The 27,727-nt window shown below is 39.1% G+C and overlaps 1 long non-coding RNA gene across 12 annotated transcripts in view; it reads right to left on the bottom strand.

Moving 5' to 3' along the window:
• Positions 1–27,727, bottom strand: part of LOC102082788 (uncharacterized) — a 139,750-nt gene that overhangs the window by 82,106 nt on the left and 29,917 nt on the right. For all 12 annotated transcript variants that reach the window (XR_003222191.1, XR_003222190.1, XR_003222186.1 and 9 more), the window contains one exon: positions 11,144–11,280. This is a non-coding gene — a long non-coding RNA (uncharacterized LOC102082788). The remainder of the gene's footprint in view (positions 1–11,143; positions 11,281–27,727) is intronic.

The following is a 27,727-nucleotide window of genomic DNA, read 5'->3' as shown; positions in this document are numbered from 1 at the left end:
TTGGGACTGAAGATCTGCTTTCCTTTTTAAGTCCACATTGGAACAGCTAGTGCCATAATGAAAAGACATAGACAAAACTCATGGGTAGAATATATCATACCACTCAAGAGTTTTATGGAAGAGAAGATAGAGGCTACACAACTGTAGTGTTGTGAAAAAGTTTTGACTCACACACTCAATTCTTTTTATCTTGCTTCCAAGAAGCCAGACTTTCTTGTCTTGTTTTTTCCCCAAGTAGTCTTGAGCAACAGTCCTCCAGGCTTCCTGGAGGTCTTTTAGGGTTTGGCTGCTTTTGTTTTGTTTGTTAAACCACTTAACACTGACCAATGAATCATTCAAGCACCGAACTCAAGAAATGACCATTGCTGTGTCTACACATAACAGACAATACAAAAAAAAAAATTTTAAATTGTATATTTAGTTTGTTACCACCAGCCTGCCAGAAAAACACATAATTTCTTCACATTTCTTTAGTTGAATCTATGAAAAATGCCAAAGATAACATAGTTTGATAGAAACAAATAGCAATTTTACACCATCAAGATGATTCCCAAAGAGCTATCAGCCAAAAACTTGGCTTATCTCAGTATGGTGTACAGTTTCCTAAACAATTTGAAGAACCTGGACAAGCAGAGGACAACCGATGAAGCGGCAGACCTAAAAACTATCTACAGCATATAAACAGTGTCTGAATGTCATACCTTTAAGAAATGGGAAATTAAGCAAACGCCTGACACAGGATCTGAGAGATACATCTGACCCTTCAGTTAATCCACTGCTCACTGAAGGAAGAAAAAATGAAAGAAAAGGCTGAGATATGCCAACTTACACAAGAACTGGACTAAAAATCTGTGGAAACAGGTCTGATAAAGCAATGAATCCAAATTTCAAGTTTCTGGTTCACATCATCGTCAGTCTAGAGGTCAGGATGGGTAAGGTGAGTATCTACAGCCATCTGTAAAAACTGGTTGAGGCTCTGTCATGGTTTGGTCTGCATTTCAGCCATGCAAAAAAGTACCACAGGATTTTGATCCACTATGCAATACCATACAATGATCCCAAACACACTGCCAATGCAATGAAAGTTTAGCTAGATTGAAAAGTACACAGTTGAACACTATCAGTCATGGATTGGCGTCCTGGAAGCACTGAAGTGGAGTTGGATCACAGAATAAAAGCCAGCCAACATCTAAAGAGCTTTGAATGTCCTTCAAGAAGCATGGAGAGCTATTCCTGAGAAGCTATTCCTGAGAAGGAATGACAAGAAATCTTGCCTAAGAGAGCCTAAGAGCTTAGGCTCTTGAAAGGTGGCTTTTAAGAGCTTGACTTTCAACCTCTTTAGAATTATAAAAACTCTGTTTGCACATATTTCAGTAAATCGCAGCACATAATATAATGAAACAAGTGATACATGTGCACAATATTTGTATTACTCTGTAGCTTGCAGTTCCAGTAAAATGACACAGACTTAGTTGGACAAAATGCAACTTGATAGACAAAGACCAAAAAGTAGAATATTTGTGATCAGAGATAAATGAAAGATGCTGGATAGGTGACTGATGGCATCTCCCAGGCAGGGTTTGGGAGCGTTTTGGTAGTTTTGCAGAGACACAATTTCACAGGATAAAACGAGTCTTTAGGAACTAATACTTTATCAGTACCTTATCATTATGTGTGGACACCGCTTAATTAGAATACATTTTCACATACAGTGACCCAGAGCTTAACTGTTTATAATGGAGTAGGCAGCACAATCAGTTCTGCTGAGTTGTTGGGGTTGACTGTGTTGGGAATAGCTTTGACCCTATCTAAGAAGTTCCCAGTGTATTGACTATATTCCCCAATTATTTTGTAATTTATTTACTGAATCAAACAACAGGTTTTCATTTAAAAATACTCTGAGCCCAGCCTTTTGAGTGGTAGTTTATTTCTTCACACACTCAAAGACAAATGGGCATATCTACACACTTAATCTCTAATCACACAAGCTGCACATGTTTTACAAACAAATATGTCATGCTTTCAGACAGGTAAGGTCATACACAGAGACATTTCTCCTTGAGTCTCACCACCATATGGTCTACTGGCCAGGCATTTGCACTCACAAGCTCTCACCCAGACAAATTAGAGCATTATTGTCTCTGACTTCTGGAGACGTGGCTATGAGGAGAGAAGGAAATAGAGCTTCGATCAAGTGGAGAGATAGAGAAGGAGGGATTTTGTTGCACTTTTTGGTGGTAATGAAGATGACAATGGTGCTGAGTTTTAGGAGTACCTCTCAGCGCTGGCATTAACAAAGAAAAATCAGAACTCTTAAACATGCAAATTTAGAGCGCAAGACTTCTTTGAGGATGTTGTTTTTGTTGTTTTTGTTTTTTATCTTTGCCTTTTTTTCTTTGTCATTCAGTATGCAGCACTGTGACTCTATTCATTTCCATTCAGTATTGTTTGAGTCACTGTAGGTGGTGCTCATTGCATTATCTGTTGAGTGAAAGGGACTATACCTGCTCTTGCTGTGGTTCCTAGATCTTTATCTCCTGACACAGAGGCGTCGTAAAACACTTCTTTGGCTCCAGGTGATTTCAAAAGAAAATGTGCACGTGACATTTACAATTTCAACTGAGAGTAGCAAAATGTATCCATCTGAATCCTGTGTGTTTGTCCCTGTAGGCTTTCTTTTCACAGAGTACCAGTTTTACCTGCAAGGGATCCCCATAGGGTCCAAAACCTCAAGGATAGAATAAGGCCCAAAAGCATGACCATTCACTACAAAATGAAAAGACAAGCAAGACAGAACAACATGGGTAGTCAAGGTAGAGCAGCCAAGTGGGGTAAAAAGCAGCACTGAAGGAAAGGAGAATGGAGCTGAGCATGTGGTCAACACAGCAGGAAACCCAGTGGTCATTTCACCCATGGACACACACATACACACAAACTGGTAGACTTACCGATAAAATAAAAACTGCATGGTCAGCCAAACATAGAGACAAACTGCAAGATAGGCCGAGAGCCAGGTGAACAGATATGAATGCACACACAAACACACACACACACAGACAGACGCATCCACAAAAAACACAGATAGACAAACTGGTCAAGCTGGTCAGACAGGCTGAGTATGCTTTGCCTGCAGGGATGATCAAGGCTAAGCTGAGATACACAGTGATCAGTCTGCTAATGTTGTCTAGGTCACAAAAATTCATTTTTGACACACAACCCATGAAACAGCTTTCTTGTTTCTTTTGCTTTTATATTACAATTAAGCCTTTTACAATCAAAATGGTTATTATGTGCGTAAAAGAAAGATTGTTTAAAAATTAAAGCATGTAACTCGTCTTTTTATACACCGAAAAACAGTACCGTTACAAGACAGTCGAGACTTAGAGAACAGCTGAGCAGCTATACCAGCTAAAGAGCTGTTATCTGGGTATTCACAATCATCTGAGCCAGACTATAATAGTGCATTATTACGATATGGTGTGACAATCCAATCTGATGGCAGCAAAATCTCCCAACCACACTGGGAGGGGAAAGATTGCATGCAAACATTCTCTCTTGCTAAATCAGGCAAAGGGAAATGACGCTTTGCACAATGGTTCTGCTGTATTATTAGCCCCTCAGAGGAAGCTGCAATTGTTGGATCAGACTCCGAGAAAGAGTAAAGTAAGTCTGGGAAAATATCAGCTTCCTGCAATGACTTCAGGCCTTAGCTTGAGCAAGTATTTGCCTCTGCCTTTCTGGCTTTCTCACTGCTTCAAGCACTTTCTTACCCCATTTCTATCCCTCAAACAAAGAGACCATTATTATTATTAGTATTATTATTATTTATTAGTAGTAGCATTATTATTATTCCCAAAAGCTCTTTTAAGCCTCTGGCACAAGCCTCTACAAGCAACAAGCCTTGGCATATAGCAGCAAAGTGAGAGAGAGAGGGCCTGAAAGCATACTTGAACATCTCCTTCAAACTTATTCTGGTTCTCTGGTTGGTAGCCAATCTGTGTATCCCCAGGGCAGCACACACTATCTATCTGACCTCGGCTGAACTGCCTCAGCAGTCTCAGACAGAAGGGATATGAAAAGCTAACGAGAGCAGTAGAGAGCATGCCGGACGGAACGCAATGACTTCCCTTACAGGGTCCTGGTGGAGATGATAAACCCAAGACCCTTCATTATACAGCTGCAAATAAAATAAACGCAACTCAAGGCTAAACTGAGTCAATACTTTAAAACCAGTAAAACATAAGGCCCGTCTCCTAAGAATTACCTTCCTACACCGCTAAACTGCATTCTCAATTACATTTCAAGGGTGACTTAATTCTTCAGATTTGTGACATTTCATCAATAGTTTCATCCTCATGATATCATTGGTTTTCATGCTTTAGCTCCTCTTCAGTTAACCAATCATATAATAGATGGGGTGGAACTCTTTCACCCTGGTAACCCAGAAAATGAAGGAGGAGCTCCCAAGGTGGTTAATGTGATAAAAGGTTACATTTTAAACAAATCATGATCCCTTTCCCTGAAATAAGTAATCAGTTTTGGTGCCCAAATCTAAGCAAATAACAATTCAGAACAAAATAACAATAACAACATAAAATCTAACAAGGGAAATAATAATACAGTTTGCTTGTAGAGACATGATTGTAGTAGAGTATGTTATCCATTTACTGGAACCAGGCAAAAGAAGACTCTGCAAATTGGTTGATTTCAAATATATTTCAGGTCAATACGCTGTTAAAACTATGACTGAAACCGTCATGGTGATATGAAAAATTAATGTTGAACAATTGACTTTTTTGGCTGAGAGTCAGAGAAGAAGTTCGATACCACGCACACATGTGAATACTAAATATGAAACCAGACAGCCAGATCAGATCAGACAAGCATAGCTGCACCTCCTAAGGTTTACTATATTGACACATTATCTCATTTGTTTTATCTCTACTACTTTCTTTTTTCTTTTTTTAAAGCCTATATTAAAGGTTTTGTGGGGATAAAAAAAACAGATATCATCACAAATATATGGTAAAAATCATAAATACAAATAGGATGATAGTTTCTCACTGATATAAAACTTAAACTGATGAGAACTAGTAAAGTTTTCAAACGTCTCAGCATACACTGTTGGGCTTAGGTCTCATGTCTTCTTCTCACTGTCAGTGGTGATCATACTCTATTCAGTAGCAACTTTAGCTCTTGTTTTCCAGATGTGAATGTTAATGATTACCCAGTCTTAAGGCTAAGCTAACCAATGCTAAGCCTGTAGTCTTATATTCAGTAGACAAGCATGAGGGTTCATGACATTTCCCATGTTTTGTTAAGAAAATTAATAGGTGCCTAAAATAACTAGTAATGATTATCAATGATTATCGTAAATTTATAGCTATCATTTTCTCTTGGTATTGCAGACAACTAAGTCATTCCATTTTATCACTGAATAATACATACTTACCAAGCCATTTCTTTTCCACTATACTTATAGCCTTTTTCATCCTTCGATCAACACATATGTGGCATTGGAGCCAGACTTAAAGCCAGTAAAGCACATTGTGTTTAAACCTAAAAGAAGTTTAATTTGTCAAACAACAGAAAGAATGCAATGATAGTAAAAGATCCAAAGGAAAAAGTGTGGAAAAGGAATGGAGTGGAGACGAACAGCTGCTGAAAGTGGTTGGGTGTTGAGCATGAAACGATGGAGGATAGAGGAGAATGGAAGGGCAAGTAGAAAGAGGAATAAACTGAAGGGAAAACATGAAAGGAGGAGAAAAAAAGAAGGAAAATGTGAGTGGGTGTTCATAAGCATAAGACGCAGTGAAGAAAATGATGGAGTTGGCACTAGGGAGCAAAGGTAAAGAATAGGAGTGATGAATGTGGTGGAAGGGTTCAGTAAAGGCCTTGAATCCAATCAAAACACTGTTTTTGATTCTGTTTTTCATTTCACCTAAAATAATGTTTCAATAGTCACTTGCTGAAGTTGCTAAGAACCAACCCTGGTCTTTGAATGGGTACTTGTTTTGAGCAAAACACTTCTCTGTGGCCTCAGCTGAACTGTGCAAGCTCACTACAGCTGGAGCTTGGGGAACAAGGCATTGTGGGGATTAGCTAATGGTTTTTCACACTGGCAACCCAAGAAGAATGGTTCCTGCTTGTGGGGATGTAGTTGTGAGCTAGACACCTGATTGTCTAACACTGCAAGAGATAAGTAACCCCAAAGGTGTCTGAACAGTATATATGACCGAATGCATTAGTGTTAATATTGAGCAAGCTACATTATTTACTGATGAATCAATCTTATTTTTAAATCAGGAGTTCACTAATATATATTGGTCAGTTAAATGAGACTGTAAGCCCCTCCGCTGCTTTTCTCTCTTGGCTTGTGTCTGTTTCGCTGTGTGTTTGTATGTGGGAATAGAGAAATCTATGCTCGAGGTCAGAGCTAAGGATCATGCCTTACATTACAACCTCCGACACGTCTACCACCTAGTAGATACTCTGCTTATATAATCAGTCACATGTTGAGCCACTTGTATATGATGTGCTATTCTAAACGTATTCTGTCTCTAGTTAACTTCCATGTGTCCGCAGTTTCAAAGTAAACTCAGCCTGTTTCCTAGTCCTACTGCACGTTCTGATTCACTCATGATCCACATATCGGCTCAGCCCAATCCTTAATGGCAGGTTTCTGGTACCCTGCTTTAGCTCCAGCGTTCCTACTACCAACTGAGCTTCTCTGTGGCCACTTTTCTTTGCTCAGTTCATTTAGTCATTTTTGTGCAACGGCATCTTAACCAGTTCCTCTGATTCTTGTTGCCTGCATTTACAGCTAACTTAGCTGTAACATATGTCGCAGTCCAGATATCTGGGAACACAAATGTCGGATTTCTTTGGTTCTTAGCAAAGCAGAACCATTCAGGTATCACAATCATTATGCTTTTTGTTGTTGTGGTACATTCATGGATAGAGATTGGTCAGTGCTCTGCCTATAGTCACAAATAGATAATCGTGGCAGTACGTATTAAACATCTACAGTTGTTCAACTGTTTATTTTCAGTGCCGCCATCTTGAATTTCTAACTCAGGGTATGTTGGTCTGCTCAGACTTTCTGAGTAGGAAATCCAAGTTGAGAGGGCATCCCATAAAAACTTCTGACTAATTCAAGAACGCACCGATGGAACAAAACTAAAAGGTGTCAATATCAATGGACACATGAAGTCTGCAGCCATTGTAACGGTTTGTCTTTGCTTCAACTATTTCCTTAAAAGCACTCCAATTTTTTAAAAAGTGTTACATTTCATGGTGAAAAGCTGACTTTCACCAGTTGTTGGTGATTTCTGAGTGGAACCCTCCAGAGCCCCACAATGACGCAGTGGGACACTGAAAATGAGGAGAAATATTGGCAGCAACCATCATAAATACATTATACATTAACAGAAAATATTATTACTGAAAGTTCAGCTTGGTACACATTCTCCCATAAAATAAAATATTGATTAGGATTGATATGTAGAGTATGAGTAGTACAGACAGACTAGGTTTTACAGTTGTGTATGGTCTCAGTGGTAGCTCTGTTTACGAGAAACAAGATGCACTCTCAAAAACAAACTGTGTACACATACAGTATTCAGTGGTGCACATGGCCACATCGATGCAAGGAGTGAATCAGAATCCCTATGAGATGCTTATTTTTCAGAGGCTGACCAAAAATACTCAGTTAGGTGTGCACACTTCCTGTGAACACAAGCACATGAATAACTTTATTTCAAAAGCAGCCACAAACTTTTTGTGAAGTTTCTCTGATACAGACAGGCGAAATACACATAAAGCCTTTAACAAATGAATAACAAATCTCGCATGTGTCAAGCCCTTCACAGACTCATACATATATGCATAAAGGTTCTCACATGCACACACGTGCAGTGCGGCTGCTTGCCTCCCACATGCACTGCTTGTGACGCATAGGAAAAGTCATTAGACCTGCACTTCCTCTCCAAACAGAAGAGAAGGAAGAAAAAGACTGTCTTACATGAAACACACAGGAAATGTGTGGGTGACTGCTTGTATGTGTATGTGTCTGTTTCTGTGTGCGTGCGTGCATGGATGCGTGCATGTAGACACAATTGTATATTTCTATGTGCATGCACGTATCTGGAGATCTAAGGTTCCACCCTAAGGGCTGGTGACCAAGGTCTTGTAATAGCTTGCTTTGATTGTTTCACTGACTAGACTACAGCTACAATTACAGACAATTAAGACACTCAGCCAGTGATTGGCTTGCTCAGCAGACTAAGCTGCATACCGTAATCTTGTGGATTCAGCATTTGTCCAAAGCTTGTCCCCCTATTTTCAGATTTGGACTTGAATGAATTATGCTAAAACTAAGTATCCACTTAAGTTAGGATTACTCGCTTAGAGCATTATTTAGCACATCAAAAAGCCGTCTGCAAAGGCATCTCTGATTAAATACATAATAATGGCAGATATTTCTACATTTTTTCATCATATTTAATGCGTAAGTCAATATAATCTCTCAACTGTGGATACTGTAGTTACACAACTTTCATTTCTCTCTACAAAAAAAGGTAAAAACAGTCAGAGCTTCTGCTTTTCAATGGAATTTTTGGCACTAATGTTGTAACTTATCACTTGACATATGGGGTGTGTGTGTTTCTCGTTTTGTCTTCCTATGTAGGAGCTGTGACTTTGCATAACGTCTAAACCAGCACTTCCGTGCGGGGAGGGGACATATTCATATTTACAGCAGTAAATATGAATGTGCTTCATGTGTATGTTGAGTACATGTTTAATGCTATATGTGTTAGCAAGGGCAACTGAAGCGAGTGATCTACAGAAGCATTGTGATCAAATAAATTGTACAACAGGGATGCTGTGTTGGTGCTCAAAGAAATCCAAAACAACCAGGACAGGAAGAAAGACAAAAAATGAAGGAGGCAGATGGTGAATCCTGGGGTTTGGACATCTGGAGAAGTGTCAGGAAGCTCAGTCACTTCATCGCTGAAGGTGTAATATTTATCTGTGTGCACTAGAGCATGTCAGCCTACACACACACACACACACACACACACACACACACATACATGCATACAGTGTACCAAAGGCAGTACAGACAGGTGAAGGACAGCTTTTCTGACTTACACAGGGACACATATTCCCCTTCACACAGACACACACACAGACACAAACACACACACACCAGTGATTAGTTTGGACACTCTCGCTGCTTATCGCTACAGTGAACATCTGTTACCTCAGCAGGATCCCGACTATTAAAAAAAATGCATTTTTGTGTGCGTACACATACAGACATTAACTTTTCCCACAATATTTTATTTCCTCGCACTCTCTTTGTCTATCCCCACAAAAATACACACACGTCTGCATTAGATGTACTGCTTCCATGTCCTACTTGTTTGGTACTTACTGTTAGAGTTACTAATTTCTGACACTGACTAAAGGTATCCGTTCAAGGGCCAAAAAGCTGTTTCCAAGCAGTAAACATGTAGTTGCATAATTCTGGGGGGTTTTTTGGTTTTGGTTTTTTTTCTTTTCTGCAAGAGAGCTCTGGGTGTCAACCTTCCTGGGGCCTTTGTTCTTCCCGTGCCTGGTGCTTTTCTAACTGGGTGCTCTCATTTCCTCTCATCGTCTGGAGGCATGCATGTTAGCTGAGCATAGGTGCAGATGTGAGATAAGCTTTGACAAGTCGGTCAGTATAAGTAGAAAAATGCTATGCTATGTACTAATATGCAAAGGTACAACGCTAGCACTCAAACCTCCTAGCTGGCTGGAGAAAATCACAGTTTTATGCAGTCATTAACATTTTAACATAACATAGTTTTGTTATGTTTGTTTTAATGGGAACCAAGCTGCATGTCAGTTAAATATGGATCAGAAGTCTTATTCATTCAACTTCAAGCCTCACCTGCAGAGACGGCAGGAAAAACACTGCCCTGCAGGTACAATAGGTCCATTTATTTTTCTGAGTGTACTGATCCTTAATGCAATTATAAACAGCGTTATGGTGGATGAACTGAGGAACACCTGTTCCGAAAGATTCCCAGGGGTATAAATTTCTTTACTGCTAAAGGCAAACACACTGTCAGGTGCTGTTTGTTATCATGTGAACTAGAAGCTCTGTGTGTGGGAGATTCACTATTCCACACAGAGAGGGGAATCCCCCAACACAGCAGACATTAAAAACAGGTGCTCTTAACCATTATCTGCAACTTTTGAGCTTCAGGGTGAATATTTAGTATTACACTTTTCAAAAGGGACTCTTTTTAGTTTCAAAACTCTAATGCTGAAAACTTGTTTTGAGCATAATGTTTGGGTGTCCAGCTGGTATCAGTTTATTACCTTTAGTCAGTACAAAAAAACAACTATTCACAAATATTTGTCCCAAAAAAAAGCATCACTGTGAGCATCAAATCCTTGTGAAAAGATATTTTTAACTAGATGCCATCCTGAAACTGATACACTGTTTAAACAGGATACTGTTAACTCAGTACTGGTGCATAATGTCAAAGTGCAAACCAATGTGAGAAAATTTAAAAAAGGTGATTAACATTTAGGAAGTTTTGATGGTTAGCCTCTTCAGACTTCTCTCTATCTGTGGCAAATGTTCCGTTCTAGTTGCTTTCACAGTCGAACTTGTCTTGATAACACGAATAGATTTCCTGCTTCTAACTGTAAACAACCTACACACAAGTGGTGGGATCTTAACATTTTGCACTTTGTGACAGCTGTTGCAACCAAAATGTCAGTGTTGACTGCACATAACGTGCTACCCGGTGAAGGGGAACCAAAATAATTATCCACTTTTAGCATGCTGTCAGTTGCGTTGAATATTTACATCTTGCTGTTCTGTAGCTTGCACCGCTTTAAAAATTGCTTACCCCTCCATTTGAGGTTTCTAGAAAATGTATTTCATATTTAATTCACTCATGCTCATGATAATCATCTCTCCAAAACACTGCAAAATTAGATGTGAATTGATATTTTTTGCATGTTTTAATGCACACAATATTATCATCTAATTACATCATAAATACAGGAGACAAAGTTGTTGTAACCTAAGAGGTTATCAGTGTATATTGCCAGTAAAAAGCACATTAGCATAGTGACTTACCTTGGCAAGCCAATTCCCCTGTACATTCTCACTGTAGAGGTCTGGAGTCAGTGAGGATTTTTCCAGTGTTAATTAAACCGTCTGTCTTGGAGAGAATTAAGGTCGTGATCTCCCAGACCTCACCACTCCCACACTCCCTGAGAAGAAAAGAAAGAAGAAAAAGGGACTTAATGAAGGAATAAAAGGATGAAATGGCTTAATGAACCGCCTAACGAGGCCTGTGGCCGTTTAATAAGGGCTTATTAAAGCTTAATTAGAGCAATAATCAAGCTTGTTTGGAGTATTTCAGTGTTGACTTGTGGCTGATTGTGTTTTCATAGCAACTGGATAAACAGGGAAGAGTTAATACTCCATAGGAAAGAAGACATGTCTAACTGTGTGTCTGTGTGCGTACATGTGTTGTAGGGGATTGCAACAATAATTAGGTGACGACTTGAAGATCCTTCCAGTCACACAGAGGACTCACGCTCATCATTCGGTCACATGCTGAAATCGTACTGACATCCAATTCAAACACTGTGGCATCCTGAACATCAGCATAAGCAGCCAGCGTGTTTACTCCATGCCTGTTAAAAGTAGCACTATCAGCTGCTTAGACATGTGTACTTTGATATAATGGTGTAAAAGCCTGAGCTTAAAGCACCAGATATGCCACTTATAGCAACAGATGTTGCATGCAATCTGGAATCCTGTACTTTTTTCCTTATTATATAGCAACTCGCTGACTAATTACAGAGTTTTTCCTATTGTAAAATGATGCTACTGATTCTGATTAAATATTTGCAAATGAGCTACTAAGTTTGTCCAGTATAAACCCAATGACTCATCAGGCAGAGTCACTCACTTACTGACTTAAAAACAGCACACCAGATTTTCTCTACAGATGTTAGCGTGACTCACTTGAGTCAGAGACTAAGTTACATTGTGCCCGAGGAAAGATCTGAAGAGAATGCAAAGTATACAGGACACTTGAGATGTCAGCTTTTCATTATTCATTCAGTGATGCCATCACTTCTTTGAGGAGTAAGCAAGGCTCAGCATGTGATATATCCTTCTTGTATGCACATCCCAAACTCTCACGGCACTGGTTCTCCACTCTGGTTCTCCAGTTAGTGATTCATTCAGTGATTCAGCTTCGTTAGACCCTTTTATGGACTTTGCAATATCCAGTGACCTCACCAATTAAAGGTGTTACTCATCCTTCTTCCTGAGCAGGTGAGAACTCCAGACAAGCCAGCTAAACAACACTGCATCATGAGCAACACAGCTTGTTTGTTCATGCAAATGAATTCAAATATTCATGTAGAACCCCATGAATCCCTAAATAGGACAGAGGGATGTACTATAGCAAGTCAGAGGATGCAAATGCCACTTTTTGTGTGGATTTTTCTGTCTTAATTTGATTTGTATGCTATGGCATGCTAACCCATAACATCATAACTGCTCATATACAGAATAAATACTGAATAAATGAACTTGGTTTTCATCAGCAGTTCCTTATAATTACTATTGCTGCTTTTAAATTATTCCAAACACTAACAGTAAAGTTACCAGGTTAGACCGCCATTATATAAATATATATAAAATCTTGGTGTAAAGAGCAAATTAGATTAATTAGCTATTAGATTATAGTGTAAAAAAATGGTTCTTTAATTGTATTTATGCATTTTAACAGCTTTCTATGAAAACAGATTGAAAACACATGCCCTGGTAATTTTCTGCTAGTACATTATTATGTTTATTAGTACATTTTGTTGTTGTTGTTGTTTTTTTGTTTTTTTTAAACAAGATTTCCATAACAGGTCAAATTTAATGTGTGGTTAAAAAAATTTATATTGAAAACTCCATATTTTTATCGGTATTTCTATGTAATATTTGATCAGTAAACATAAAAAAGATAAACAGTATTCACTTTGGCAGCAATATCTATATGTAAACAACAACAAACACTGAAAGGGAGTTTTTCCTTCCCACTATCACCAAAGGGCTTGTTCATAGGGGGTGATCTGATTGTTAAGGTTTTCTCTGTTTTATACTAGGGTCTTTACCTTATGGTTTAAACTGTTGTTGTGATTTGGCATTATATAAATGAAATTGAATTTTACTGAATTTTACTCAACTGAATTGAAATGTTGCATATAACTATACCTTTCAGCAAGATTACTACATTGCCCTTCTGTCAGTTTTCTGTGAAAACACACAACTTTGCAATAGAGAGCTTGTATGTCCCTCAAGCCCTTACTGCATCTTTGATGAACGCCTGCTACCAAGTTTTCAAATTTCTAACCTTGGGCTGTCTGCTATGGTTGTAATTTTTCAGATGCTTTTGACCTCATATTTATTTCCTTTCATACCAGTTTGAAGTTTACAGCTGAGCTTTCACTGTCTAGGAATTATGTCATTTAGCCTGGGGTTAGACTGAAGACATATTCTTGAGGGTTATTAAGCGATCTTGGACATTGCACAGTAGATACCCTTGGAACACTGCACAGAGACGTGTGACAGCATTTCATGAAGAACCGCTGAACCTTCGCAGTTGCAGTTCACGGGCTGTGTCTCTGACAAGTCTGCTAAAATAAAAAAAACCCACGCTCATTTCCAGAACGCCAAACAGCTGAAGATTCCGGCAGAAGGGCCAACGATTTCCATTGCTCACATATTTTTTTCCCCCCTCCAATTCTAGACATATGTCAATTTTATGTCAGAGGATTAGAGATGCCAGTTATTGTTCTGCAGCATGTGAATGATGTCAACTTTCCCACAGGGCCTTTTCTTTGAGATGTAGACAGCAAAGCAGCTGACAATTCCTGCAAAGATGCCAACACACCACATCATTTACACAGCTAGCTCTTCAGTTCTGTCAGTTCTTCACTGAAGAATTATTGGGAGGTTAAAGATGATGTCATCTTTCCAGCAGGGCTTTAAATCTCAGAGTTTATTATGCTACTGCACTGAGCTTTGGGAGATGATAATGATGACAGCGGTGAGGCAGATGATTGTGCTGGTCAGTGCAGTGGTCATGGTGGTAATGACAATGGTGATGTAAGCTTCCCCAAAGCCTTTTTTTCCCCCTTTTAGTTTAATAACATGAGCAGCTCACCACTTTTCTTTAAAGAAGCAGTGGCCAGATGACTTTAGCTGACTTCACCCCTTAATCAGTGGACTACGCCAGATAGTAGATAGTATCAGTATCAGTAGATCAGAAGAAGAAAAAAACACTCACAATGTTACATCATCATGTGGTGTACACAGACTAATCTAATGAATGTTTAACAGAATTTTAGAAAGTTAATGCAAGATTTTACACAATAAACCAAAACATGCCTGTTAAAGTAATAGAAGTATCAGATTTAAGTGTCTATGCTTTTAATGCTGCAAGAACACAGTACCTCACTCTCAGCTGACAGTTAATATGTTGGAAGAAACTTGCACAGCTACAATTATTAGGCTGAGTTTGTGTCTTTGCCAAAGTTCTGCTGAACAGAGCCCACAACCTTTGCAGAAGTCTGAAATGCAGGCTCAACTGCTGAGGAGGCAGTTCAGCGTCTTTTGCCCTATTCAGCATTGATGAGACACTGTGTGCTCACACTTTGTATTTATTGTCGAAACCAATTACTTTAACATGCTCATGTTTCTATGGTAATGTCAGTGAATTATAGCATATCACGACCCTGTTCCCAGAAAAAATAACTGCAGCCATCATCATTGTTTCCATTGTTTTCAATCTTTCTTAGCAGTCACTCATTTCCAAAGATTCCCTGCGATTTTCCAGTTCCACCCTTCTCTGTTAGTGCAAAACTATAAATTATGTCACTTTGCCACTGGGTTTCATGCTAATTATGGCTAAACTGACAGCACATGCAGAGTTAAAACATTTTAAGACCAAACTCCCGACTAAGTTGGAGCTTTTAAAGGTGAAAAAAATATTGCAAATGCTTTATTTTATAGCCCACATTGTGTTTTACTCATTATAAAGGATGCTGTGATAACCTTATAAAGCTTGGAGATTCAAAGTTCTTTTTGGAAGTTCCATAAACTGGATGCTGTGCACGTTTGCACCTTTTCCAAATTGTGCAAATTCTACAGCTCTCCTCCAACCCTTAATTGGCATCTGCCTCTTTATCTGTTTACATTAGTTTCAGTTGTTTTCAGCAGTCTCTGCCATGGCCTTCTTTCCTCCCAGTTACACCCTTGTGTGTTAAAAATATCACTAGTTTTAGGGGATGATGTCATTCTCTCAGCGGGGCTTTCCCACATTCAGCTGATAACACATGTGGTGGAGAACTGTTAAAACACATGGGTGTGTTACAGTTCTAAACTCCTAACCCATATCACTCTTCCATGAGAAACAGACCAAGGAGGGGATTTGGCAAGGAAAATGGGGCTCTTTTTCCCCCGACAGCAACGAGCAGCTTTAAAGCTCATCTAGATTGTGATTACGTTTGCTGAATACAATAACCAAGGCCATGTTGTTGCAGGCAGGCCACAGCTGTGATATACTCCATAAAAAAATCCCCAAAACACTTCATGCTGTGGTCATTCGTTTCACCTTGCTGATTTAAAGAAACTACAACTTCTGCTTGAACAGCGGAGCGTTTCCACATATTGTGATGCCTGAGCATTGACATCAGTGCAGGTTGTGACTGGATCATTAATCTGCATTGCTGTAAAAAGAAAAAAAAAAACACTGCTCTGCCAAAAACCTATCAAAAAATCATATGCTTTCACTCAGCTAATCTACACTTTAAGCCAGGGTACTTATAGAAAACTACATTACTAAAGTCTTGATGCATCCTCAATCATCCAGGTAAGGAAATTCCAAAGTTGATTCTGATCATCTGGACGCAGTGTTTTTAGAGGAAGAAAAGTTTCGCTACTCATCCAAGTGACTTCAGGAAGTCACTTGATGAATAAGGAAAACACTTATGGACAACACTAGCACTTATGGACTAGTTATTGAAACCCTTTGGTAGCTGGGATGGCTCCAGTCCCCCAGTGACCCTAAACTGGAGGAGCGGAAAAAAAATGATGCATGGGTGGATACTTATAGAAGAATAAACACCTAAATATATGCATGATTTTATGACAGGGTCTGTCTCATCAAATAAGTCTTATGTGGTTTTGCTGCACACATCCACTTATAGAAATAAACAAGCTGTAATGGAAAGTCCTGCAGTATACTGGGTGAAGTAGAAAGACTGAAGCAAACTGAAGTCCCTTTGGGGCAATGTGGATAAACTCAGCTCACATGGACCCTCAAGAGGAAATTGGACTTGTTTATGAAGGAAATTACATCATTGGGCTTGGTTCAGACAATGACTTCATGCTGACAAGATAATGGCCGAGAGAGAGAGAGGGAGAGAGAGAGAGAGAGGTAATGTTGCATTGCTTGTTTTTTCCTTATGCTATCATTAGCTCTAATATTAGACAAATATTTTAAGCAGCAATTTAGAACAAGCTCTCACACACAATAAGTATGTGAACAGTAGTTTCCTTGTGTTTTCAGTGCACTAATACATTATTTCTGCTTCTATATTGTGGTTTTGTCATGTCAGTAAGTAAGTATTGGTTTATGGAAAGATCTATTTTTGTTTCAATATATACACTTGATTTTATGTTACTATATGTAATATAAAGAAATAAATGAAGCAATCAGTTTTTTGAAAAAAGAAACAAAGCTGAAGAATCCTATGATCTACCACTACTTCTACTAGAGACATTGCTGTACAACCTCTTTTTCCTCATGTGCTTCCATCTACCACCACTAGAGGGCTTTGTCACATATGTAAACATTGGCATGAAGAATAGTGCTATCTTACAAGATAGCTAGAGACTGCTGAATAAGGCCCAAGTTGCCCAAACCCAGAGACCGCTCAGCAATCACCTGGCTACCATGGGTCGTTTGGGAAAAAGGCAAATTCCCCAATGGCTCGGGATACTTGCTGTGCCAAGAACTTCTTTGCGATAGCTTTGGTTGCTAGCAGACTGCTGCAGTTGCCTGTAGTTTGCATGGAATACACCGACTTCTCTGCCAGCACATGCCAACATCTCTCTGAGTACTACTGTTGTACTGCTGTAAAAAGTGCAAAATGAGATGGAAATGGAGATTGTTAGCCTTCAAAGTAAAAGTTGCACGTTTTGCAACATGTTGACTGTAGTTATAAGGCACGACTTTTTCTTTAAGGCAAATGAAGTTTTACTACCAGTCAGCTAATAGTGTTTGCGGCATCTTTTTGGTGCAGCGGCCTTTTTCACAGTTTCACCTAGCAACTGCCAGAAAGCTCCAACGACCATTTGGCGACCAATTAAGGTTGTCGAGTGGGCTTTTTAACTCACAGCCAGTGGTTTCCAGGTGGTTGCTGACCTGTCTCTGGGACTGTGTGACAGGGGCCTAATAAAGGGTAAGTATGGCTATTGTATGCTGCTGGCACAAATCACCTATAGGCTTATTTTTAGTGAAAGAAATGGAACATAACAAAAATGCTAAATTGTCTCTTTAAACATTGATTTTACAAGCATAAATCTGGCAAGATGTAAAGGTCTATTAGCACTACATGATACTGTATAAGCTCCTTGCGTGAAATTATTAGATCTGATGATACATGTAGACTGAATTGAGATAATGAGTCCAAGTACTGAGAAGATGAAAACATATTATTTTCTCCTGTTGGGATTTGAATAAGATCTTGGAAGAAATGTTTACCGAATGTCTGTGTAAAACATCTAATTTTCTTGGACACCCTCAACTTTTCGGGGATTTAGATAAACAAGGTCTCTGGTAAGTATAAAATATTAAAAGATAAGCAACCTATTTCTGCTACTGTATTGTGAAGTTTTTTTTTTCTTTCTTTCTTTTTAATGTTGCTGTTCCAAGCCTATTCAGTTACACAAGGGACCATAACAACTTTCCAAAACAACATTCGGTTGCTCTGCACTTTCTGTAAACTGCTCTGTGACGACCTCTAATTGTCCCGGGGATTGGGACAGTGTGATTGAAAATAAAAATTCTTCACATTACAAAAAAGAAAAAAAATACCAGAGGGGTTTTAGAGGAGCTCTTGGACCTCCCAAGAGCAGAGCTGGACGAAAGCCCAATAACAAAGCTTACTGCTGGGTTAGGGATCTTAGAATATGCCCTGGATTATGGAGCCAGAGAGCCAGAACATGCCCGGGGACAGTGGTGGAAAACTAATACTGATTTTGGCTAAGGAGGGTTACTGGATTTTATCAGAGTCCATTTGTGTAGTTTTGTTATGATAATGACAGTATTCTTGGCATAAAAACGACGCATTTTAATGGGGGCAAGAGTCTCTACTAGAGGTAGATGGTTTCCTCACATTAGTACTTATCACACCTTCCCCCAAGACACCACCTAGAGCAAATCATGATAGAAGAGTAACTCTAAAATCCTAAAGTGCTAATGATTATATGCAGACTGCAGAAACAGACTGTACCAAAGATGTGTATGAGCAAATCAGTCTACCCAGCTAGACTCTTGGCAAGCGGCACAAGAGGAAAGAAAGGGCTTACCCATGACTCACATAAAACCAGACACAAACTCCTGAAAAGACCCCATCAGCTGAGTACTTCAGGCTTACAGGCTCAAGCAAGACACTGTTGCCAAGATACATATGTATTTCTAAAACATACCAGTTACATTTTTTTTTAGTTACCACCAAGTCTGGTATATTTTCACAGCTTATTTTAAACCTTGAAAATGAAAAAGTAATTTACAGCAGCTCCTGGAATGAGGCGCACAGCACGTTCGTAGTCTGAGGGTATCTAAGCTCGGACTATTTTTTCTGAAAGCTCATTTAAATGAATTTATTTCAGCCAATATATTTCAGTCAAGTAAGGCCTGTCAAGGATTATCTTCCCAGGTCTGACGACAAAGAAGTGGAGGAAGTTAATTTACACAAACAGAATGGTCCCATCTGGTGTGATTAGCATAGTACATTGCTAATGCTAACTTTTAATGGTGTGATCATCTCACATGCTCATTTTCACTGAATCCATAATGTGAAATTAGCATATTAGAACAACATATTGTCTCTCACTAGCCCAGGGGCTTGATACAAGGGTGTGTCAGATCTCTTTTTTTTTTCTTAAGCTTCGGTTTGAATAATGAACAACATTACTCACTTAGACACAAAATGTTAAAAATGAGGAGAGGAAAATGTAAACAGTCATTTAATTTATTACCTTTTCTTATGTCAAATTAATAACTCGCTCTTAAAAATAATCAGAATAAAGATTTACTCTATTTAATTTTCTTTTTAGTCTGTCCCATGTACAATATCTCTTTATGCAAGAGAAAGGAAAAATGTAATTTAAAAAATGCTGTAAAAGTAGCTATATTGGAATAACTCCTTCCTTCATTGGGACACAGACACATGTATAGATAAATCACACAGAAATGAATCACTAGACGTTGTTAGTGAGCTGTGGTTACACAGAGTCGAAGCCTAGACAGGCTTTCCTTTCAGCCGGGAGAAAGAGTACAGGTGGGGAGAGGGGAGCAGGAGGAGGAGGAAGCCTACATATTTCACTTCCATTCACCTGCTAACATGGCCTCTCAAAGAAACCTTTCATTAGATTTTCAGAACAGTCATCTTAGTCTGCCCAGTGCCATCAAATTTAGCTGTCATATTACACTGGCTCTTTTTGCGCTTTCATCTGGGGGATTTTTCGTCTCATGATTTTAATACAGGAGTTTTGGCAAAAGAGTTGCGCGTGTGGAATTCCTCAGAAACTGAACCGTCGTATCAATCAACTGAGTTAAGATTGGCACTGTTAACCTGCACACATCTGAACAGGAGGCAAAGTGTTTCAGTGACGTGATACTATGAGAAACAATCATTCTGTTTTTCCTCACTTAGAAAAATATATCATTCAGGTGTATCTAATGTTATCTATGGATTAACCTTTTTACAGTGATGCCTTAATATGGACAAAAATCAACATTTCATTCAAAAATTCATGTTGCTTTTAAGAGTTTTTCAAGCTCAGAAATGGGTGGAGTCAGTGAGGTGAGGGTTGCAGGATTACACTGACATTTCCTGCAGATATGTGTGGTTCGCATATTTTTCAAAGAGTCCTTTCAGAAGGTGATAATTTAGTCTGCCAACACCTCTTTTTAATCATTAACTTTAGGGAAACTTAGCCAACCCGGTTTATTTTTTTCACATAGTTTGCAGTAAGAGGAATGCTCCAGGCATACACACAGAAAGAGGGAGACAGAGAGGGAGAAACTCAGAGCTTTCACCTTAAAATAGAACACATAAATAACATTCTGTTGATGTAAGACTAGAGAGGATAGGCTGGTTTCAGTTTCCACCAAATGAATTCAGACTAACCTCTTGCTTCTTGCAAGTTGTTTCAGGCCACCCACAGATCATATAGAGACTCTCCATATACTGTACAGCTAAAGAGTGGTGTCAGCAGCTACTCATAACTTCCTACACTCCTGCTTCTGTTTCACTCTGTTCTTCACCTCTGCCATCTTGTCCATTTATGCTGACCCTCACCACTTTACTGTATTTTTATTTATTTTTACATTATATAAGAAAATCTCTCCCTCTTTCACTCTCACGTACTCACTCTCTCTAATGCAAATATCTGACACAGCAGCAACTGAGATGTGGTAAAGATGATCAGGGTGGTTGTTGGGGCCAGATGGACTGGTCTGAGTAGTTCAGAAATAGCTGGTTTACTGAGAATACCCCACACGATCATTTCTAGAGTTTATAGAGAACGGTCCAAAGGCGAGAAAATATCCAGTGAGCTGCAATTCTTTGGAATTGGGAAAGTGTTGCCTGGTCTGATGAGTCTTGATTGCTGTTGCAACGTTTTGGATTCCAAGATTCAAATTTGGCATGAACAACATTAAACATCCTGCGTCATATCAACAGTTGAAATGCTGCTGGTGGTGGTGTTGTAATGATGTGGGGGATATAACATTTTCTTGGCACACTTTGGGTCCTTTTAATACCAACTCGGCATTTTTTAAAAGCCACAGCCTGCCTGAGCATTGTTGCTGATCATGTCCATTCATTTACGATCATACTGTATCCATCTTCTAATGGTTGAAGCACCATGTCGCAAAGCTCAGATCATCTTAAACTGGTTTCGTAAACATGTCACTGTATTCAAATGGCCTCTACAGTGAACCCAGAAGTCAGAGTTAGAGAAAATAAAGGTGAGCATTTAAGGGAAACCTGAACACCAACCATCTGTATGCACACCACTACACACAGTCTCAATCCACCGTCTTTACTAAAAGTGAGCATACCTGAGAACCTAAAGATGCAACAACAGCTTCACAGCTTCATTTTTTTTCCGAGCTCTGTTTAATGAAAACACCTTTCTCACTCACTATGTGTTAATAGACCTCTCTGCACTGAATCATACTTGTTATTAATCTCTGGCTCTCCTTTCATCCTGTCTTCCTTCTCTCACCCCAACCGGTCGCAGCAGATGGCCCCGCCCCTCCTTGAGCCTGGTTCTGTCGGAGGTTTCTTCCTGTTAAAAGGGAGTTTTTCCTTCCCACTGTCACCAAAGTACTTGTTCATAGGGGGTCATGTGATTGTTGGGTTTTTCTTTGTATGCATCATTGTAGGGTCTACCTTACAATATAAAGCGCCTTGAGGTGACTGTTGTTGTGATTTAGTGCTGTATAAATAAAACTGAATTGAATTGACTTGAATTGAATTGAATATCTAAGCCTTTTACTTCAGCAGTTTGCATATAGTAGCCCATCTGAAAGCGGGCTCAGTGCATTTTCTGGGAATAGTGGAAAGTTACAATACCTCAGTTGGAGCATTTAGTCATCAACTTCAATAAAAGAAACTATAATTTTGGTTACAGCATTAATAATTTTAAAACTTAATCCAAACTACTTATCAGTCATTCAGAATAATGCTGAAATCAAATGGAAGTGAGGGGTGGTGTTATTGCTACCTGCCAGCAACTCCAACCACAGTGGTGCTTTTTCTACAGCAAAGCTTGACCTCTGACCTCAATAAAACCTGAAAACTCTTTTAAGGAATCAATAGAGCATCAAACGACAACTTTAGCTACCCAGGAACTACAAGTACCCAAGCAATATTAAACCTGAAGCCTCTGTGAGAAAGGCTTTATAATCTTCGCGCAGCAGCATGAAAGGAAGTCTGTAATTATATGAATTTTATAACAACTGCTTTTTAGGGCTTTTGTGGAAATTGCAATAAACACAAAGATAACAGGAAAACATCCCAAGCAATGCATTTTCTTTTGCATCTCTTCCATTGTAAAGTTTTGTATTTAATTCCACGAGACTCGCTTATTATTCACCCTGCAATTTCACATAATTTCCCTCAGTTTTCTGTCAAAGCTGTTAAGACGTGCAATTATATGCCAAACAACCAAAGAAAACTAAACTGCTATAGTTTGTGTTTAAATACACGTGTTCAAATGTTAGCCCTATTAGGCAAAAGAAGCATAATTTTGGTCATGAAAGGCCACACTGCGGCCACAAAACTACACTTTTTAATAGGCATTCATCCATAGACATGTAAATGAAAACCCAAAAACTGACACAGAGGCAAACACACACACATGCATACACACAAGCAAAAACACAGTTTGGCCACCCAAGATGAGAAAAAGAGAGAGATGGAAACTTAACTGTGTTTATTACTTAAATGTGGATTATAGGGTAGACAGAGAGAGAGAGGGAGAGATTCAGTTGCTCAGCTGTAAGTAATTAAAGTGCAGCCCTACCCCTTCCTCCCCCTTGCAAACAGGCTCACATACACGTCTATTATCTTTATTATAACTTTGCTTCCTGATATAGTATATTAGTTGTTAGTTTTAGTGAGAACAAGCACAACAGGCCTATCTTGTTAAAATGTTAGGGGTGTGTGTGTGTGTGCGTGCGTGCATGCGTGTGTGTGCATCAGCTTACTCAGGTAGAAAGGAATGTCTCCCATGGCAAGTTCCACCACAGCAGCTAAACATGCGGGATTTCCCACATGGGCACCTTAATCTTTAAAAAGAAGTATTAGAGCTTCCTGTGATGATTTACAGCTCCCTTTTTATAAATAAATATTTAAAAAGCACTAAAACACCCTGGACTATAAATTAGCTTAGTAAAGATTTTTGAGTCTCAGACGTGGGGCAGCGTGACTGACAAGCTGGCAAAGATTGGTAACTTTACCTAAGAAAAGTTTTGGACGTGACAAAATCATTTTGAAAAGGAAAAAAGGAAAAAAAACACACTATGAATAAGAGTCAGCTGCAAACCATTTACTGTGGAGGCTAGAGACCAGCTGCCAACTCTTAAACAGCATGTCTTATTGGCAAAACTAACGCACAGCTGAAAGTCTTATAGATAAAAGCTTCATACTGTACAAAGCCTGAGGTTCATAAAAGCTATTATAAAAGCTTTATAGTGTGAACAAAGCTGGAAAGCTTACTTTTAGAATGTAATCTATTACACAGAACAGATCAGCTGCTTAAAACTTTTTAGCAAAATATTTTTATGGAACTACTCAGGTTTGGAAGATAAACAGATACTGTTTTTATCAAGCTGTGGTACAGGAAAACACTCCTGGACTCTCCACATGGGAAATACTGACATTTTATAGGCACTAAGAATCTGGCTAAGGGCACAAAAGTGAGAAAAGTACATGTAGTGTACCTCAGATGCAAATGTTTCATTTGTCAAAAGGCACAGATGTATCAGTTTCAGATCAAATCTTAATCAGAACAACTAACACACCTCTGCTTTACACTTAGAAATTACCTAGAAATTAATAACACACACACAAACACTCACAAAGCATTATTTCTATTTCCTGGATTGTCTGCCAAGCACTGCAGGTCCTGAGCCAAAGATTTGCAATGCAAGGGGTGAAGAGTTCAGTGCGTGTCAGATGTGCAGTTGAAAAAGACTGAAATATGCGCACACTAATAGTTATGCACATGAAATAAAACCAGTCCCACAGTGCAAGTCCTTCTGACACCAATAGAGGCCACACATGAACTCTCAAACCTTGAAACACCTGAGCACTTTATACTCTGACACAGAAAACCAGTATATTTTACATCTCAAACCATAGCTAAGTCCGCCCCCGTGTTCAGAAATGGGAATCATTTTTATTATTTTTATTATTTAAAACCTCAGAAAACACACAGAGGGAGAACTCATAGTTTGTAGTCCCAAAATATAATAGATTAAGCTACAACTAAAACAGTACAACAGTGCTCTCTGGAAAGATTGCAGCACATAGAAACCTAATCCATTTTGAAATATCATACATTACTTGCACCTGACCACAAACTTAGAAAAACTTAGTCTAGACTGTCAGAGGAAACAGGTCCATGCAGAGTGACAGACCTTTACAGCAGAAGGGACAGATTGTACTCAATTGCCCTTTACACAGGAGAGACTGGCTAAATAATTGACCCCAAGAGTAAAAATGTTTTCGAGTGGTGACACTTTACTTGCAATTTGCAAAGGGCTTGAAGCACACTGTATGACCAACAGAAAGGACTACTGAAAGGACAGAAAAACAAACATTTGTTTCAGTGTAGCAGTTCGAATTTCCATTTCTTTCTCGATCCCATTCCCGCACTTTAATGATCCCATCCATCTACTGCATCTCTGAGTGCACACTCTTGCCACACACTGGGCCCGGCCTTTGGTAAAATCAAACTGATACCAATACTTTTTTCATTTCGTTTATTTAGTCTTTTTTAGGCTCAAAATTATCGATTACAACCTCACAAATGTCCTCGAGCAGGAAAATTAAAATTTCATTTATGATGTTTATTTCAATGTTTCCACTCGCCTGACAATGATCTCAATTTTTGCTCCTTTTCATACACAGAAATAATCATTTTAAAAAATGCGTGAAATGAAAAGCTTCCTTAAGAGATGTTCCTATAATATAATTTCTTTAAGACATATAATATCTGCACAGACGTAGACCTGCACAGTTGTCATTTGTCCAATACGTAACCACAGGGACTGAATGGGCGGTCCGTGTTAGGGTGTGTCATCTTCGGAAGAGTCGAGCTCCAAAGAAACATTATAATTGTCTGCAATACCTCTCACCATGTCTGGACGAAACAAAGCCCCTTTCTGCACGTCCCTTATCTCCACTATAGCTCCTTATCTCACAAATGGGTCCTATACAGACACACAATCATCACATACATCAATGGCACCGAGGTGGACAAACACGCACAAAGCGCAGATATCACACACGTTAATGGCACTGGACTTGATCTTTTTACTGCTGTCTATTTGCGCTGAGAGACGCGACGCATTAAAAAAAAATAGCAGAGAGAGACCCTTTTTCACTGATGAAATGAAAGGCTTGTGTTGGAGCGATCTGTCAGAGCGACCAAAGGTTCAACGGTGGGTCAGACGAGCGGGGGGATTTTTTTCTTCATTACGTTACTTCTCAAATTACATGAGAAGAATATAAGGAGAGAAATGGAGTGACAATGGATGGCTGAGGCTTTTACACCGAAATACTAATCACATTCAGAAGGAGAAAGGAGACAATGGGATCAGGTTTTCTGTTTGCGAAACTCTGCGCGCACTTTAATTCTGCATAATTATGCAACAGTGGTAAATGGAGCATAACACTAAAAAGCTAATTGCTTAAGGTGATTTTACACAGAGTTCATGGGGAAAGTGAGGTCTGCTGAAAAAGAGGCCGTCGGTACACGAGTATCAGGATCAATCCCTTTTTCTCTCTCCCAGCTTCCTCGGTCTTCAGAGCTCTCTAATTCTCTACTCATTATTCTGTTACTTTTTACTGCCTTGTCCTCTTCACTGGCTCTCACTCTCTTTCCTGCTGCTTCTGTTTCAAAGAGTCAGTTCAACCACTAACTGAAAATGACCACAGGCGCTGGGAGAGAAAAGGCAGGAACTGTGTGTGGAAGGGGCGGGGGTCGAGAGAGATGATCAGACAGAAAGAGAGAACGGTGGGTGACAGACATGGAGGGGAGCGAATGAAAAAAAGGCAGCAGACAGACCGAGGGACTCTTCCATCCAATGGAAGTTAGGGTTAAAAAGTCGCAGGCAGCATAAGTGTCAAAGGCAGACTATAGAGGCCATTCTTCTCTTCTGCCGTCTCTTGCCTCACAAAGCTGTGGCGTTAGGCTGAAATATGCTTCATTGCTATAAAGTACGCCTAAAGATGTTTCTTTTGTGTGCAGTGAACAATAGCAGTCTGTCAGCATTTCTAACACATCTAAATGAAATCAGAATTTGAAAAATCCTTTTAATAATCATCCGCACAATTGCAGGGCTTCAAATGCTCTAATACTTTCCCTTTATTCATTTTTTAACTGTGGGTGAGGCAGACCCACAGTTTCTCAAAAACAGCAGACAGCGCTATTAAAAGTAACTTTTTCGAAATGGCTTGTTGAGTGCCGTTTTGACTGACTGATGCAGGTTTCAAAACATGCAGACACACGGAAACAACCGCATTAGCAATGATTATAAAATGAACATGCCAATGCAAAATTTATCACTTGGATGTTGCATAGCAACTGCCACTTGTTTAGCTACTGTTCAAGGACTTTTCTGAGAGTAGAAATAGGACTGAAATCTTGTTTATTAAAAAGAATATGTCTTCCACAGTTCTCCCCTGTGTTATTGCGCCCATATATTATCAGAATTATAGCTGAGCTATGAGCCATGTCAGGCTGCGCTTTACATGTTTAGAGCAGCCAGGGGAAATTGTTATGGCACAATGATTTTTAGGTAAAATAACCAATAAAATGATTATTATTCAATCTGCGATACAAAAAAGCCATTTTGTTCCAATATGATCTCTAAGAACATTTCACCGCGGCAGTACAACTCAACAACAGAGAAGCCGTACAGGATCTGTAACTGCGGCTTCAGAACAGGAAAAATACAGAGGAAATGCTTTCCCACTTTACCTATCACTTCTCACCGTAGGAAATAACTTCTGGATTGCCAAAAACGAAATCTAGCGGGAAATAAAAGATAAGCATGCAGAACACCATGAAAATGAAAACATTTGCCTCATCACTGTTACTCTGGGAAAATAAGTCAAGGTAGGGAAGCGGCATATTTAGAAGTTATAAACAGCTCGCATCGAGATCACAGAGATTACATCTACAAAACCAGAACACCAGAGGGAAGAAATCACAGGACACAGCGAGGAAAAGGAAAAGAAGAACAGAAAACTAACAGTGGGGGGAAAAGAAAAAACAACAAGATCCAGCTTAAAAACAGGGTGGGGTAAGTATGGATGCAGAAAAACAGAATGAGCTAGGATAAGAAAATAACTCTGGCACTGATAGGATGAGACAAAAAGACGATGGACTGCTTGTTTGTTTATGTCCCTTCACTGCACTGACATTATAGTTGATCTCTGCAAACTTTCTGTTCAATGTTTCCTCAAATTTGGTTTCTCACTGTCTTTTAACCAATTTATTAGAAATGTTTTTAATCAAAATTTTGCAGGCTTTCTTCTGGTCCTCTTTCTTCACTTACCTTTTTTTTTTTTACTGCCAGCCCATCATTTCAATCACAATCTCTTATCACAGACTCAC

Source organism: Oreochromis niloticus, linkage group LG11 (genome assembly GCF_001858045.2).
Source record: "Oreochromis niloticus isolate F11D_XX linkage group LG11, O_niloticus_UMD_NMBU, whole genome shotgun sequence".
Taxonomy (NCBI): domain Eukaryota; kingdom Metazoa; phylum Chordata; class Actinopteri; order Cichliformes; family Cichlidae; genus Oreochromis; species Oreochromis niloticus.
The sequence above is the reverse complement of the archived record's forward strand: the minus strand, read 5'-3'. Positions and strand labels throughout refer to the sequence as shown.